This window comes from Elgaria multicarinata, chromosome 7 (assembly GCF_023053635.1).
Source record: "Elgaria multicarinata webbii isolate HBS135686 ecotype San Diego chromosome 7, rElgMul1.1.pri, whole genome shotgun sequence".
In the NCBI taxonomy this organism is placed as follows: domain Eukaryota; kingdom Metazoa; phylum Chordata; class Lepidosauria; order Squamata; family Anguidae; genus Elgaria; species Elgaria multicarinata.
In genome coordinates this window covers 75,164,173-75,181,983 of record NC_086177.1, presented here as the reverse complement: position 1 = coordinate 75,181,983, position 17,811 = coordinate 75,164,173, and positions in this window count along the sequence as shown.

Genomic DNA, 17,811 nt, shown 5'->3' with positions numbered 1-17,811 from the left:
AAGATGGGCTGGTAGTCAGGTATTGAAGCAGAAATACATGGGGGGAGGGCAGGGGAGGTGAGGCTGTTCCGCAGCCTCTCCCAGTGATGGGTTCCTCAGAATTTGGAGCGGACATGGTTATCAAGGCTTCATAAGGCTTAGTAGGTTGTCATTGACTTGTGGAGCCAGCTGACAGTATTCAGGCTGGTACTGTCATTCCACAGATTTTAGTGCAGGGGTGGGCCACTTGTGGCCCTCCAGATGTTTTGGCCCACAACTCCAATCAGCCTTAGCCAGCACAGCCAGGAGGGATCATAGGAATTGTAGAACAAAACATATGGAGGGCTACAACTTGCCCATCCCAGGTGTAGTGCAACATTAAATGTCTTGCTTGCAACATTGTACGAGGCTTGTTGTTTAAAAAGAGTAAATATTGAAATAGTAAAATGACTGGAGGGCTTTCTCTTTCTCACTAATTGCAGTCTGGAGGACCAATGTTTGCCAGGATCATGGCAGAGAAGCATTAAAGTACCCCAGATGTGACAGTGTTGATTCAAAATGGGCGTGTGCGCGTGTACACACACACACACACACACACACACACACACACACACACACACACACACCTACACTGCTTACCATTAATTCATAATTTAAAAAACCTCACACAATCCTTCAGGTGAAGCATTTAACTTTGTGTGTAGAATAATTAGTCAGTATTATAGTTATTATGTCATGTGTAATTTGGCCCTTACTTGCCTAGGACCCAGTGCTCTAGACATCATTTCCAGAGGAAGGAGTTGGCTAAATAAAACAATGTATCGTTATTTTTCATTTGAATTGTTGTGACATTTGTGGGAAGGAGATATATAAATATTATAAATACAAAATAAATAAGGTCTGGAAATGATGAAACTTCGAGATGTGTTTGCAAGGAATGGAACACACAGAAGGTTATGTAGTTTTAAATAGCTTACAAACACAACATTGTGAAATATATCCCTATTTTGCAACACTGACTTTTCTTATAATGTATAGATCACTTCCAGTGGAACATGCAGATATGAGGGGAAGAAAAGGAGGGCTGGGTAGAGTAGGGCAATCTCTATCCTGAAGTTTTGGGCATTATTTCAGGAGGTTTTATTGGCCTCCGCGGCCAGGGAAAATCCTTCACTTGAAGGATGAATTCAATGCTAAACTTCAATGGACATTGGGATGAAAGAGGCTTACTCCTGAGCCCAAGACAAGTGCCTGCAATGGCCTTGAAGCCAAGAGAGCCTTACAATGACCTCTCCTCAATCCTTTGGCTCTGATCTCTCGTGGGAGCCAGGTTTTGTTTGTTTGTTTATTTAGCACCCTCAATGTACATGGTGCTGTACATAGTAAAAGAATAAAACAGCAACACCCTGCCACATAGGCTTACATTCTAATAAAATCATAATAAAACAATAAGAAAGGGAAGAGAATGCACCAAATAGGCACAGGGGACAATAAAACTAACGGTGTGAAAGTAAGAACAAAGTCAAGTTCTAAAAGCTGTAGAAAAAAGAAAAGTGAAGGGACTCTGAAGAGATCAAGAGCTGCATCCAAAAACTTCTGGTAACTTCAGCTTTGGAGAGTAGGCAAAGGATTCCCCAGTGATGACCCACTCTTCATGCAGGGAATTACACTCTAGACTTCTTTTCCTGCTGGGGATGATAGGTTTGTAGCCCAGTTCCTGCCAGGGTAGAGATCAGTTACCCCTTTTCCATGGTTGTTGGACTACTCCTCCGCTGTTCCTTGCTCCCCCTTCCTCAGGGTATGGCGTCTTTTCCCTTGGTAGAGAGACAAGGATAGCTGGTGTAGGAGGGCTGGCATTGTGTCTTTCCAGCTTTAAACCTGAATCCCTGTGGATCCCCTTGATTTTTTCCTTAACATTCAGCTTTAACACTTGAGGGGTGCAAATGATTGGGAGTGAGCACTTTGGTGCTTGCCCAAAACTAGTTCATATAATCAACCTCTTGCATTCCCAGCTCTGTTAATTACTGCAGACATTTGTGGTTCTGCTAAGATCTTAATGCTGTTGTTATACAAAAACAAATACCATAAATATTTTCTGCTGAAATGAGAAAGAGACACGCTTCACTGCCATTCCAAACTATCAAGCACAGGGTTGAATGCAATTGTCCCCATGTTTAAGCACGGGTCAGTCATCTTGGTCCAGTTGTGTTCCAGGTTTGAGAGCTCTCTTGTGCTGAAGTTGTTTTAAAGAGTACTGTTATAATCACACATCTGGATATGCTAAGGTTGTGTATGTGTGAGAGTAAAGCATCTTGGGAGATGATTCTGAGAAGAAACACAGCCAGCAGGACAAAGCAAGCCATTTTCCTGCCACCCGCCAGTCCTCTGCTCACATTTGCGGTGTCACAAGGCGACTTTTCATTTTAAAAAGTCTGTTTGGTGAATGCATATAGCATCTGATTTGTCTTTCAAACGCCTGACCAAGCCAAAGTCTAAAGTGTTCTAATATCTCAGACACACAACATCAGGCCAGCGCACTCTTTGTTCACAAGACACAGTGTTCCTTCTATGGAGCTAACTCATGCCAAGGGCCATGCAAATGGTGAGGCATGTATATATCTCTTTGTTTCACTCACGATCACACAAAGAACTTAATTGCCTTATTAAACTAGTCCTGGGTTCCTCACATAGTATACATAGAAGCTTCTCAATGTCGCAAACAATATGGAATTTTCTTTAGTATTTATTACAAGATATAGTTCACTATGTAACATTACTATTCGCCAAGCTAAAGATCATAGCTTTTTCACAGGCTTCTGAATAGATATGAATACCACAAGCCCTTCCTGGTAACAAGAGTATCAGGTCAAATAGTGGGTAAATATGAGCATGATTATAATGATATGGCAATAAACTAAGGCTGGTTAGACTACAAACAAGAAAACACTTCATTATGTTGCCAGCCTATGATGGTTCTCCGTTTTTCTTCGTGCCAGTAGGATAATTATGGATGAGGCAAGAAGCCTGGTAAGATTCTTTTTTTCTTCTTTTTTTTTGTATGATTGCCTTAGCTTTTCTTTCCTTCCAGACACTCCTCATACGCAATCCAAGCTTTTACAGCAAGGAAATTAAGGGCTGGTGATCTTTTTAATTTAAAGGTATGGCACTATTTTAATATGTATTCTAGAACTAGAGGTTTATCAAAATGATATAATCATCCACTTTTTCTAGATTCATGTTAAAGTATTTTTTCTCTGATCCACATAATTTGTAATTGCTTCTATTTTTTACTTTAGCATCTTCTTTGTTTTGTTGCCTTTTATACTATTGAAACTATTGTGAATCACAGGTCTTAGGGAAGAGCTATTTCAGCCTCCTAACTGTCATATTTTGGAAAATCGGTGCCACAAATTTAATTGCAGGTTGGATTTAGATCTGTTTTTTGTTTTTGTTTTACTGTTTGGTGGGATCTTTTATTTGGATTTCTGAGAGAAAGCCCTTGCTTCTTGTGAATTTGTTCCAGAGAGAGAGAGAGAGAAAATTTCCTGCATGTAAAAACTGTTTACCTAGGAGAGTTAAACAATCCTTGGTTGCAGTCCTAAGTTTTCTAAACATGAAGTCCTATTGAACTCAGTGAGATTTACTTCTGAGAAAATATATTCTCAGAAACAAGAGCCAAGAGAGTATCTTGAGCTGGAAAGGGTTGCCCGATATTCCATAATTGACACAATATCTTGAAACCTGCGACTTTATACTTTGCAATATGTTGCATGGCTCTTCAGTATTCAAGTTCTATCAAGCAAATATTTGTTTCCAGTGTCAGGTGGGTACTGAACGGCAGCCACGGGAATATTTATGGATAAATTTCAGCACAAACGATGACTGCATTTATAATGGATTTATAATGGAAGTGTAGACCCTGCCCATTCCAGGGCAAATTGTACTGTTGGGATATTTATTATGTTCATTTTGTAGCTATGCTACTGACAGCTTCATTTTTAAAGGAAAGTGAGCTTTTCTAGCCTGTACAATATATGAGGTGCCTCTGATTTTAAAACACCATAGTGCTGAATGCTTGTTTTATTTAAATGGATCATTCCTGAAAACTCCACTAGCGATATTGTACCTTACCATGCCATGCTATTAGATTCCACTAGCAATGTCATTCAACATGAAGAAAATGACCCAACAAATGAAAACATCTGTTTCTTTCTTTTAATGAGAACTGTCAGTTATTTTAAGAATTGCATCTGGTTTTAAAATTCCCATATGTAGCAGCAAGCAAACACTGTCTGCTTTAACGGTACTGGTAACCTATTGAGGGTGATGGGGCAAACTAGAATCAGCTGATTCTGGAAAGAAATTTGCACATGAAGCCCTGGGTACTGGAAAGCAGAAGCCTGTTTCTGTGCACACAAGTACATTACATTAATTAAAGCATTACTGGTGTGTATGTGTGGCTTTAATGAACTTGTTTTGTACAACTGACCCCTGTAAATGGTACAGTTCATATAGAAAGAGGACATTTTCTTTTGAGTGTGTGTGTGTGTGTGTGCTTCTTGCATGAAACCATTTTTGTAATATGGGTATATTTCTGTTTGCCAGGTTTTAGCTTGCCTCTCCTGCATGTTACATTATGTTAAACTCAGTTTAATTAAACTGGAGGCAGTCTTCAAAATAAACTGGTCTGGACATTCTGGCCTTAGCTAGACCTACCTTGTAGTCCACGACAGAAGAGGGAAGATCTCATATTGTGATTAACATGAGATCCCTCCTCCGTTTACACGTGAGGCGTGACAACCTCAGGAGGAGAGGCGTCACACTCACCATTTTTTAATTTTTTAAAGGCACAGGAGCGCGCGAACGCTCGTGCGCTAAAGGTAAGGGTTTTTTTAAATTTTAATTACTTCCCCCGCTCCCCCCACCCTACCCTCGATGGGCGCAGTGCTTCTAAGGAGTGCTGCGCCCCGTGCACGGCTCCACGCGAGTAATTGAGCAGAGCCAGGTCAAACCGCAGCAACGGGCCACACGTTCCGTGGTCTCAGGCTCAGCCTGGGACCATGGAAAAACCGGGGCCAAAGGGGAGGGCGAGATCCTGGGGCAAGGGAGGGATGATCCCTCCCTGATCCCAGGATCCCTTGTGCATCATGTGGACGCACAGGGACAATCCCAGGGTTCGCCCGGTCTAGCTAAGGCCACACAGGTAACTGTCTCTTCTAGAACCAGCCTAGCCATCTCCTAATGTGGCAGGCTAGGACTGGTTGTCAGTAGTTCACTGGAGTGAGATTAATTGAAATTCTTAAATTCCCAAGGTCTCCCCTTTCAATAAATAAACACAAGAATCTCCCGTTACAGATATTGCATATAATCTAAACTAATACTACTACATTATAAACAACACAGAAAAGTGTGTGAGGGCATGTGTGAATACACACATATTTAGGGCTTTGGTCTGAACCACCATAGCTCATCTTAGGCTATGGCTAGACCAGGCCTATATCCCGGGATTGTCCCAGGATCATCCCTGTGCATCCAAATGACATACAAGGGATCCCGGGAGCAGATCTAGGTAAGGCCTTAGTCGCTACATCAGTTAAGAACACGAGATAAAACCATATAGACGAAGGTGCACAACACTTTTTGTTCTGAGGGCCACATTGAATATCAGCAGGGAGTTGCACATGCATGTGTAATCTCTCTCTCTCTCTCTCTCTCTCTCTCTCTCTCTCTCTCTCTCTCTCTCTCTCTCTCTCTCTCATATAATCACACACAGAGTCACTGGAGTTAGACAGGGAGACTGCATTGGTGGTTGCTGAGGGAAAGGGAGGCTAAACATTCCTCCTCACACACCCATGACTCCAAAGGGCATTATGGCTTTCATGCTATTAGCAGCATTGAATCAATGCTGATAGCTGCTTCTGGGTTGCCAAGAGGAGGCAGCAGCTTTAGCTTCCTTCCCCCGTGCCCTGAAAACCCCAATAGGCATTGCTGCTTTTGTTCTGCCATTCAACCAGAATGTGAAAAGTTCCACAAGAACTAGTTCAACAATAACAACAAAGAATCTTGTGACACCTTAAGCACTAACCCATTTATTTTGGCATATGCTTCCCTAGACTATAGTCTACTTTATCTCCAAATGAGCTCTTTTGTTTTCTAGGATGTAATGACCTACCCTGACTATTGCGTATCTCTGATTACTTGTTGGCGAAAGATACTGGGGACTTGTGGTCAGTTTCTACAACAACTGGCTTTCCATTGAGGAATACATGAAACTTCCCCCAGTCATATACAAAGACCAGTGATTTCCCTGCTGTGTATAGTAAGAACATAAGAAGAGCCGTACTGGATCAGACCAAGGGTCCATCTAGCCCAGCACTCCGATCATACAGTGGCCAACTAGAGCCAGATCTACACCAAACAGGATATGACACTTTGAAAACTGTATAGGGAGTGTGTCCTGGGCCCCAACAGTTGTCACTACTGTTATAAACCATTTTAAAGCAGTAGTGTAGATCCTGCCCAGCTGTCAACCAGTGACTCACAAGCAGGTCACAGTGCAGCGGCACACTCCCACCCATGTTCCCCAGCAACTGGTGTATAAAGGCTTACTGCTTCTGATACTGGATATTGGATCTCATTATGAGAGCTCTAGAACTAAATGTCAGTGGTCCCCAAGATGCATTGTACCTGTGCAATAACATTGTTATAATTCTCTCTTTTGATGCATCATGGGCAACTAAGTTTGTCTTCTATTTTCAACTATTTTAGTACGTGAGCTGTTTTCATTGATTTCTTCTTGCTTCCTGTCCTTTCTGCATTATGAACATTTTGTTTACAGCAACTGTATTTCGCTCTCCCTCTATTACTTTTAGGCAGATACAAGTCGTCTCAGTTGTTGACACATTTGCTTATTTTCTCTCTCTTTTTCTGTTCCAGTTGCTCTCTCTCCAAATGTGATGGGTTTGACTTTTTAAATTTCTAAAGACAGATGGTCAGCCATTCAGGAACATTCAATTCCATGTTCACTTCTCGGGCTTCATAAGGGAAAAACAGAGCAATAGCATCCAGGTGAATCAAGACAGCGAAACTCATATTTTACTTAAGAACTTCGTTGTTCCATGTTTACCAGAGTAAATCTGGCCACAATCCACTGGGAACTTCTGTGCAAATATTGCAATGAATGAAGGCTTTGTCAAGAACACAGTCAATCTTAATGACTTGTGCTCATCTTATTTCATTTTTTAAATTCCAAATTCCCTATTTGAAATTTGATCAAGTAACACACACACACACTTTTCATTCCTTTAAAATTTTACAGGTGATATTTTAAAGAAACTGTATGGATCAGGGAATAAGCAAGGAACAAGGACTTGTGTAGTTTGGGAAATGACTAATCTTGTAGTCCTGAACAGCTGTTATTTAAAGAGTGATTCTGCTAAGCAAAATGTTCTTGCATCAAGCCATCAAGTCAACAAAATGCTGTAACTGCATACACTCTGATACCTTTGCTGGATATAAACTTAAAGCACACTCAAGAATGAATTTAAATGAAAGAAATATTTTTCCCAGTTCAAAGTAAAGCACAGAAATAGGAACAGTTTACTTTCAGGGTAAAAAAAAGAAAGCATTAAAAAAAACCCTTCTCAGTATGCCTCAGTGCATTACATACTAATCACATTCCTTTTCCTTTAATATGCTTTTTGAAGAAACTTTTATCGGGACAATGAATCTTACTACGCAGACTGTATTCTTGTACGTTGCTGTTTAGATTATCCATTAGAAGCAATTATTTCACTGAAGAAAGGTCAACATATGCCCTACTTTGACCACCTAACAAACCTGAAGCAGCATTATAATAGAAAACCTCTTAACATAAAGATAGCTAATCATGAAAATGGATTGGCTTTGTCAAATATTAAAACAAAATGGGGGCCTGGAGCACATTCTGAAAATACATGACTCCTCCCACATTGCTCATTGGCCAGGCATCTCTTACATAAACAACTCTCACATCAAGAGTAATATTCAGTGTGGCACAGCAGCTCGCAGTACTCCCTACTGAACCAAGGCAAAGGAACAACAGATAGCTGTGTTTTGGAGTTCTTCGTGTAGAATTGAAACCTCTGTCCTAGAAAACTTCTTTGAAAGGTAATTAAAATATTGCTTTCTCTAATACAATGGGATGGCAGTGCATCTTAATGTAAACTTTTCTTCATAGGTTTCTGTAATATGTCAAGGAATGCAGAATATTCATAGCATATTTTTAGACTTACATTTAATACCATTCTTCCTTTTTGAAAAACAATATGCATCCCATGTCATCAAGCTTTTAAAACCTCTGAATAGCTCATTCAAAGTTTTCTTCCCACCATTTCCCTCCAGTGTGTATATTTTAACCATCCTTGTCTATCACCCCTTTTGTTCTCATCACTCCATTATGGGTTGTATAAATCCCATTGATTTCAAGGGTCTACTCTAAGGAGGAATAACATTGGATACAACCCTGTGTCCCATTTTTCTGACCTATTCTCTCTTCCTTTCTTTATGCCTCTCCTCTCCAAAGATATTGCACAAGCTCAGAAAGCTCTCACCATCTCTACATATTAAGCCAACTCCCCTCCTTTATTTAAATCCCTCCTCAGAAATACATTTATTTTACAAAGCTATTTTTGGACCACCAATTCAATAAGTGCTCTCAGGTACTAATTGACTTTTCTCTACTTCATTCTTCTATTCCTTGTTCACCCAACCACTCTATCCCATCTTTAATCCAACCTCATCTGTACTACCGTTCTTTTGGAGATATTACTAAGCCTGTAATCCTTATTGTCAGAAACTATATTGCTTGTGAGCACACAGTTGGAGCTCTGTGAATATATTAATTATTAATAATTAACTAATTAGGGTAGTTGATTTGCAAAAATTATCATAATACTATTCAGTTTTCATCTCACATAAAAATAAGATTATTCTATAACACTTGCATTTATGCTTAGTTTTATTTTTGCATCAACACTTCCTTTTAAGACAATTGGCTTGTTTCTTTATATAAGCATTGTCTAGACTAAAGAAAAAGTGGTGTCTTATTTATAAAGTTTTTGGATACATACACAGAACAGATGAAATTATATCTTTGATTAGACCAACTATTCAAAAAACCCTAAGTTTTGTAAGTTCTCTATTTTCCCATTGAAGAAATGTCCTTTACTTAGGTTCTATATGAAAACAATATGAACAGGAAAAGTTGCCCCTTTTGGCAAAGTCCCAGGTAATTGACTTCAGTGGAGAAATTATTTAACAACTTTCTCTAGAAGAAGCTAAATTAGTTCAATGGAACAAGAACATAAAGAGCAATGCTAGTTCAAACCACAAGTCCATCTAGTCCAGAATTCTGTTTACGCAGTGGCCAAACAGCTGCCTGTAGGAATTCATGAGTGCAGTATGACCCTCCTGCTTCTATACCTCAGCAACTGCCATACTGCCTCTGATACTGGAGCGAGCATATAGCTATCATGACTAGTAGCTTTTAATAGCTTTGTCCACCATGAATTTTGGTAATCTCTGTTAAAAACCCACCTAGTTGTTGGCCATCACTACATCTTGTGGTAGCGAGTTTACCTATGCACTGTGTGAAGAAGTAAGCCCTTTTATCTGTCCTGAAGCTCCTACCAATCAATTTCATGGGATGACCCTGGGTTCTAGTATCATAAGAAAAATGTCTCCCTATCTACTTTCTCCACACCATGCATAATTTTGTACACTTCTGTCTTTCCTTATTTGCCTTCTTTTCTACGCTAAACAATCCCAGACTTTGTGACCTTTCCTCATAATGGTGTTGCTCCAGTCCCTTGGTATTTTGGTTTACCTTTTCTGCACCTTTTCCAACTCTACAATATTCTTTTTTAGGTGTGGTGACCAGAACTGTACACAGTATTTCAAGTATGGTCACACCATAGGTTTGATATTGGCAGTTTTATTTTCAGTTTGTTTGTTTGTGCCCAACATGGAATTTGCCTTTCTCACAGTAACTTCACACTGGATCAACATTTTCACTGAGCTGTCCACCGCAACCCCAAGATTGGCCAATTACTTTCTTGGCCAATTACCACCAGCTCAGATCCCATCAGTGCATATGTGAAGCTGGGAAATTTTTGTCTGAACATACATTCATTTTATACTTGCTTATATTGAACTGCATTTACCATTTTTATGTCATTTGCTCAGTTTGGAAGGATCCCTTTGGAGATATTGGCTATCCCTTTTTGTTTTAGTCACCCTAAATAATTTGGTGCCATCAGCAAACTTAGCCTGCTCACTACTCTCTCCTAATACCAAATAATTTATGAACTAGTTGACAAGCATTGTTCCCAATATAGATCCCTGTAGGATCCCACTGTTTACATCCCTCCGTTGTGAGAATTTACTATTTATTCAACGCCCTGCTTTCGGTTCTTTCAATTATTGATCCTTAAGAGGACCTCTCCTCTTAGTCCACGACTGCTAAACTTGCTTAGGAGTAGGGTGACCATATGAAAAGGAGGACAGGGCTCCTATATCTTTAACAGTTGTATTGAAAAGTAGGGCTGTGCTCTGCTCTGTTTTGGGTCGTAGAAGCGGGAGCAGAGTGACCCGATCTGCCTCCGCCAAAGGTGGATCTGAATCGGGTCGGCTGGTCAGCGGAGCGACGCGGAGCGGTTCTTTTATTTGCGGAGTGCTCCACGTGTTTTCGGGGCTCCGCTTGCCATTTTGGAATTTTTTCCTTATAGGATTGCATTGGGCAAAAAATTGCCTAGATCCCTGAAAATTACTGTGCTTAGACATTGATGATCAGGGGTCATTTGTGTTGATTTTCAGAATTTTTCGTCATGCAGTTTGATTGCAATTAATTTTTATTGAATGGGTAAAGCGGGAGGGGGGAACCTATTTTTTTTAATGTTGATTGACAGGTTCATCTCCCAATCGTGATAAGTGATCAGCCTATGTGAAGCATCCTCCAATCCCAATGTTGGAGGGGCAGGGGAATAAGCAAAACGGGATACTTAGTAACTTTTCTTTCTTTGTCTTTGGATTGGACTTTTTTCAATTTGTAGTGGATTGGTGAAGCAGTAGCCCCAGCAAACTCACACACACAACCTTAAATAATGTACAAAGTAAAATAACAGATAGGCAACACAGCACTGCAAGGTACCCACCATAACCTTGGTGAACAACTGAATAGATGTGGTGCAAGTGGATGATGTGCTGTATGGCATGTGGATGTGCCCACTGCCCTTGAGGGTCATCAGAACCCTCCAAAGGTGAATCAGTGGAAGAAAGCCAATGATGTGTGAGTTGATGTTTGATGTGGCTTCTCAAAGGTAGATCCCTAGACAGGACCGGCTGAATGACTGGTGGCACAGTCCACTGTCCCACTGGGCACGTCCACTTTCCCCTTACTGGTGATAAGTTTTTGTTCTAATTCTTCTTGTTGTTTTTGTTGTGATTATTAGTATTGTTATTGTTATTACAATTATTGGCTGGGCATACCCTGGAGTGTGTGAACTGTAACGGAGGGGTGTGTGGCTGTGTGTGCGTGCATCTTGAAAAATCAACACATTATAGCAATTTGAAATGAGTGGATGCCAAGCGTGGCAACGCAAGGTCTGAGTAGTTTATCCCATAAACAGCTATATGGTGTACGCTCACCCAGTTTAATAATTTTCTATCTTGAAGTTCCCTGTGATGATTTTTGACGTGGTTACCTGAGAGGAAGATTCTGATTTAGGTTTAACTTTAAAAATTCACCAAAAATCAGGGCATGATCGGATTTCCTTCAAAATGGGCATGAATAAGGATCTATGTGGAAGTTCTCCTGGTGCCCTGTTGCACGTGTGTATCTGGAAAAATGACAGAGATACATACATTTCTGTAAATGGTGGGAGGAATCTTTTAAATTCACCAAAAATCAGGGCATGATCCAATTTCCTTCAAAGTGGCCATGCCTAAGGATGTATTTAGAAGCTCTCCTGGTGCCTATTTTCATGTTTCTAACTTGAACACTAAAAAAGTTATAGGCGTTTGATATTTTCAATGCAAGTGTATGGGGGGAAAAGGCAGAGCTCTGGATCCGGATCTACCGCAGAGTGGACCGGAGGCGGATTGCCCCAAAGTGGAGTGGACCAATCCGAAAGTTGCGGATAAGGATCCAGAGCGGATCGGGGGGTCCATGCACAGCCCTATCGAAAAGGGAATTTCAGCAGGTGTCATTTGTAAATATGGAGAACCTGGTGAAATTTCCTCTTCATCACAACAGTTAAAGCTGCAGGTGCCCTGACCTCTTTAAAATCTGTCTGCTCTAGTATAGCTCCTGCACTTTAACTGTTGTGAAGAAGAGGGAATTTCACTAGCTTCTCTATATATACAAATGACACCTGCTGAAATGCCCTTTTCTATGCAACTGTTAAAGATACAGGAGCCCTGTCCTCCTTTTCATATGGTCACCCTATTTAGGAGTATTTAGTTAAGCACTTTGCCAAGAGCTTTTTGCAAATTCATGGGACAGCAGGTTTAGCACTTTTAGGAAATCTACTCTTAGTGTTTCTGTCACAGAAATAAACACAGTAAAAAGAAATAGAATGCTCAAATATCTAAGCGTTATTATATGCGAACTTGCCAGTTATGGCCTCCGTTAAGTAATAGATACTCCAATTAATTATTAGTCTGCCATTGATTTCCTCAGCTGTAGCCTGTATAAACACAGCTTGATTGTGGCTGCAATCTATATGCACTTCATCTGAGAATAAGTCTCATTGACTCAGTTGATCTTACTTCTGAGTAACTGGATTGCATCGTCAAATTCTTAATTCTGGCAGGATCTTGCCCTTACAGTAGATGCAGTTCATTTATTAAACAGTCATATATTCATTGAAGGTTTGCTCTGTGGTTATCTTTGGTGAGTACTGCTTATCCTAATGGGTCCATTGTTTTACAATTAGCAAGCTCATATCTGCAAGAAAATGTATAAAAGTGTTTTGTGCCCACTCAGGGGAAAACTATGCTGCCTACTTTTTGCCTGCTGATTTGAATTAGTTTCTTATGTGAATACATTATGAAGAAATATGAAACTATGGCCAGTAAGTTTACAATTCTATTTGATTCCTTCTAGGAACCATTTTTTTAGTTTCTTCCCCACATAATTGACATTTTGTCGTAAAATCACTTTAAGCTTTCAAGCTCACACTGATCTTAGAAGACGGAAATGCAATCCAGCTTCAAGAAGCTAATAAAGACCCTAAAAATTCTGCAGTAATGTTCCTTCTTCTGTGGACTTTGACCTCTCATTATTCCAGATCAGTTGAACTAAAAAATTAACAATGCATGACATGTTAAATACATATTAAAAACAACAACAGTCTTGTGTTTACTACTACAACTATTTCAGTAACATATAGGCCACAGCTAGACCTAAGGTTTATCCTGGGATCATCCAGGGGTCGACCCTGCCTGAGCACTGGATCCCCTGTGTGTCACCTAGATGAACAGGTTTGACCTCTGGACAATCCAGGGATAAACCTTTGGTCTAGCTATGGTCACAGTCTCTATAACACAAGCTATAGTTACTAATTTATCTGTACAATGCAAACCAGACTGCTCCATCAAAAGGCTTGGAATAGGTAACGATAAACTTAACCATTGAAATAATAAAATCCCTTTGAGGTTGCAGCCCTATAGACACTTACCTAAGAGTAAACTCCATTGAATTTAAGGGGACTAGTAGCATGAGGCCAAATCCAACATTACATAACTGGGCTTCTGCTCACAAAACAGGATTATCCCCTTCTTCCCCCTCCTCTGGATGATCTTCCAAGTCTTTGGAGAAGTTTTGGGGAATGTATAGGTCTACAGAGGGGGAGGAAAATACAGTGCACCAGCAGTGTCTGTAGTTTAGGAACCCATATATTGGAATGCACTGTAAATCTTTTTTAAAATATCTTAGCAGACATGCTGATTTCATTTAGGCTGCTAACTACAGAAAGAACCTTGCATTCTGCAAGCAAAGATAAATGTTTTGAGCTACAGTTGGAAATCCACCCCACAAACAAGGGTCAACTGAAGTGAATGCATGGACAACTGAAGTCCTATAAAAATGAAACCTCCCCCCCCCCAGCAATAATCAAATAATTTTTAAAACCATAAGTTGTTAAAGACCAGAAATACAAGAGAAGCAAAACCAAAAGAGGAGATGATGAAAAAAGGATGTTAGCAGCCTCAGTTTCCAAAAGCCCAAGAGAGAATGAAGGTCTTAACTTGCTCCCAGAAGGGTGGAGAAGGGGAACCATGTGAGGTAATTGAAAAGTTCCAGAGTTACAATAGGAGAGATCCTACACCTCCACATTAGATGTTATTCCCAACTCCACCACAATTATGAGGGCTTCAGGTCTCTGATTTGAAGATGGAGTGGGCATCATACAGGAAGAGATATTTCTTGAGATAATTAGAACCCAGTTCATTTAAGGCTTTACAGGTCCAACACAGCACCTTGAATTGAGGCGGGAAAAAATCGACAGCCAGTTCAGATATCGCCAAGTGGGTGGAATCTAAGAATGCTGAATCATACCTGCTAACAATTGGATTGCAGCATTCTGCTCTCATTGATTGGTCTTAAGGAGAAGTTCTATGTATAGTGCATCACTGCAAGCAAATGTAGACATTGGGTCCTAATCTACACCAAGCAGGATATTGCACTATGAAAGCAGTATGAAAGTGTTATATAAAAGGCAGGAGCCACGTTACTGCTTTATAGTAGTATTGAAGTGAATTGACAACTGGAGTCCATTGACACATACCATATACCACTTTTATACCGGTATATCCTGCTTGGTGTGGCTCCTGCCTTTTATATACCGTTTTCCTAGTGCAATATCCTGCTTGGTGTAGATTAGGCCTGGGTGTCTATAGTTAGTATTGATGGTAGGAGAACTTATAAAAGTGATAAACGATACTCCAGGCCAGAGCCATTACCTGGAATTCCAGAAGCATTGTCAGGAGTACCCCAAGCTACAAATGTGAATCCTTAGAGAAGAGGTGGGCAGTGTATGGCTCTCCAGAATCCTTAGAGAAGAGGTGGGCAGTGTATGGCTCTCCAGAATCCTTAGAGAAGAGGTGGGCAGTGTATGGCTCTCCAGATGTTCTTGGACTGCAACTCACATCAGCCCAAACAAGCACAGCCAATAGTACGGGTTGATGGGATTTGCCCTGCTTTAGGCAGTGTCAGCTATCTTCCCAGGCAGCTTGTCCACCGTTTTCACCACCACGATCACCTCATCACGACTGAGCTTATTTGCCCTCATTGAATGCATAAGTGATCCCAGAGACACATACAGTACATGGATACTGCCATCTCATGAGGAGTTGATAAAAAGGAGAGAGAGATCGGTATCATCAGCATAGTGATGAGGCTACTGGGGAACATGAGCAGGAGGATGCTACTGCACTCATGTCCTGCTTGTGGGCTTTCTATAGGTGTGTGAAACATCATGTCTAACTTGGTCTTTAGGCTTAGCAGCTGAACAGCCCTAACCCTTTGCCGACATTAAAGGAAATAGTCCCTCCTAGAAACTGCAAATAATTACTTAGTTCACACTGTTTATCTCCTGCTGAAAACTGGAATAAGATCTTCTTGCATATGTGAAGTGAAAAGAGGGCCAAAGCTTTGTTATCACTGATTATGTATTTGCACTTGTAAGTTTATATTTGCATACACCTCCTTGTGGAAAAAAGACTGAAGCAGCAGCCAAACATTTCTAGGCTTGCATAACTTTTGAAGGCCAAAGCAGACTTTAAGTGGACTTATGAATTATATATTTATTTATTTATTATACCCTGCCTGTCTATAAAATACCCTAGTATTGTGGGTGGTGGGATGGGTGGGAAGAGAAATCTGGCTGATTTTGACTGGAACAGTGGTCCTGAGAGAAGAGGACTAATTCTTTCCCCTCACTGCTGCTTCCATATATATCACACACAAGCACACCCAGAAGCTGCTTAGAGCTCCTGCAGCAGAAAGCATGGATGTAAGGAAGACCATGGATAGGGCAGTTGTCTGCCTCTGGCAAGGGACCATACCTCAGTGTGGAGCATCTGCTTTGCATGCCGGAGATCCCAAGTTCAATCCAGGTATCTTCAGTAGGTTATAAGGATCAGGGAGCAGGTGATGGGAAGGAACTGTCTCTGCCCAAGATCCTACAAAGCTTAAGGTAGACAATAGTGGACTAGATGAACAAACACTAGGACGGGGTATTAGGCAGTTTATGTTCCCAGTTTCCCATCCCAGTGATAACAAGCATTAAGTACTTAAAAATACATACTTTTAAATAGTTAACATACTTTTTTAAAACACACACACATTAAGGTGTTCTAGATGTTGTGAATTGCCATGTCCTAGGCTGACCATATGAAAAGGAGGACAGGGCTCCTGTATCTTTAACAGCTGTATTGAAAAGGGAATTTCTGCAGGTGTCATTTGTATATATGGAGAACCTGGTGAAATTTCCTCATCACAACAGTTAAAGCTGCAGGTGCCCTGCCCTCTTTTAAATCTGGTCACTCTAGTATAGCACCTGCAGCTTTAACTGTTGTGATGAAGAGGGAATTTCACCAGGTTCTCCTCATATACAAATGACACTTGCTGAAATTCCCTTTTTTATGCAACTGTTAAGATACAGGAGCCCTGTCCTCCTTTCCATATGGTCACCCTACTTGTCCTCCTGATGTAGCCCTAGGCAGAGCTAGTATCAAGGGTAGGCATAGTTGGGCTCCTGCCAAGGGCCCATGGCTCAGCAGGAGCCCACTGAAAAGAGCTGCCTGGACATGCTCCTCTTCTTCACCATTGCAACCTGCTTGTTCACCTGCCTCTAACTCTGGTCCAGGCAAAGGTGATGGTGAGAAGGATGAGCAGTTAATGCCACTCCCTTCTTCATTGCTGTTTTCTGCAGGAGGTAGCAAAGATAAGGAAGGGGAGGAGGAGCAACAAGAACAGTGACAAGTGTTCATTGAGGGTGCCTTGCCCACAGGCCCTCAAAAACTGAAATGGCCCCTGGCCTTAGGGAGCTCTGCCACTAAATGTCTGGGCTTGAACCTGCATGTCATGTTGGTAACTGGAGGGGTGGAATAGAAAACCATCTGTAACTTTCCCCTCCATTCCAGTTTAAGGCTCTAACAATGCAGACTTAATGACTTCAATATCAAGCCAGCCTTCCCCCCCATCATCCCCCTCCCTTATACATCCCCACCCCTGCTGCCAACTTCTTGCCCCATGAAGAGATATTCAATGCTTGTCCACATTTTTGTGTATATTTTGTTGCTCCTAATGAAGGTATTGCCTGATCCTGGAATTTGGCATTTATCTCATCTGACCTCACTTCCTATTCCTTGCATTTGGAAGCTGCTGCCCCTCCCCAGTTCTGTTCCATCCCTTAGTCTTACTTAGAGTAGGATAAATAGAGCCCTGGGTGAGGAATGCCTTTCCCCTCCCCTCCGCAAGTCAGTTTTGCAGGATTACCCAGAGGATTTATGGGGCCTTGTGCAGAGGAGATGTCCATCGAGAACATCATTGCTCAAAATCTTGATCTCTTAGGCCTTTGCTAGACCAGGCCATATCCCGGGCTGATACCCGGGATTGCCCCTGTGCGTCCAGATGATGCACAGAGGATCCCGGGCTCAGGGAGAGATCAACCCTCCCTTGGCCCAAGATATAGCCTATCCCTTTAAGCCTGATTTTTCCCATAGTCTCGGGCTGAGCCTGTGAACGTGTAGCGGTTCCACACTTTTCCTGGCTCCGCACAATTACTCGCA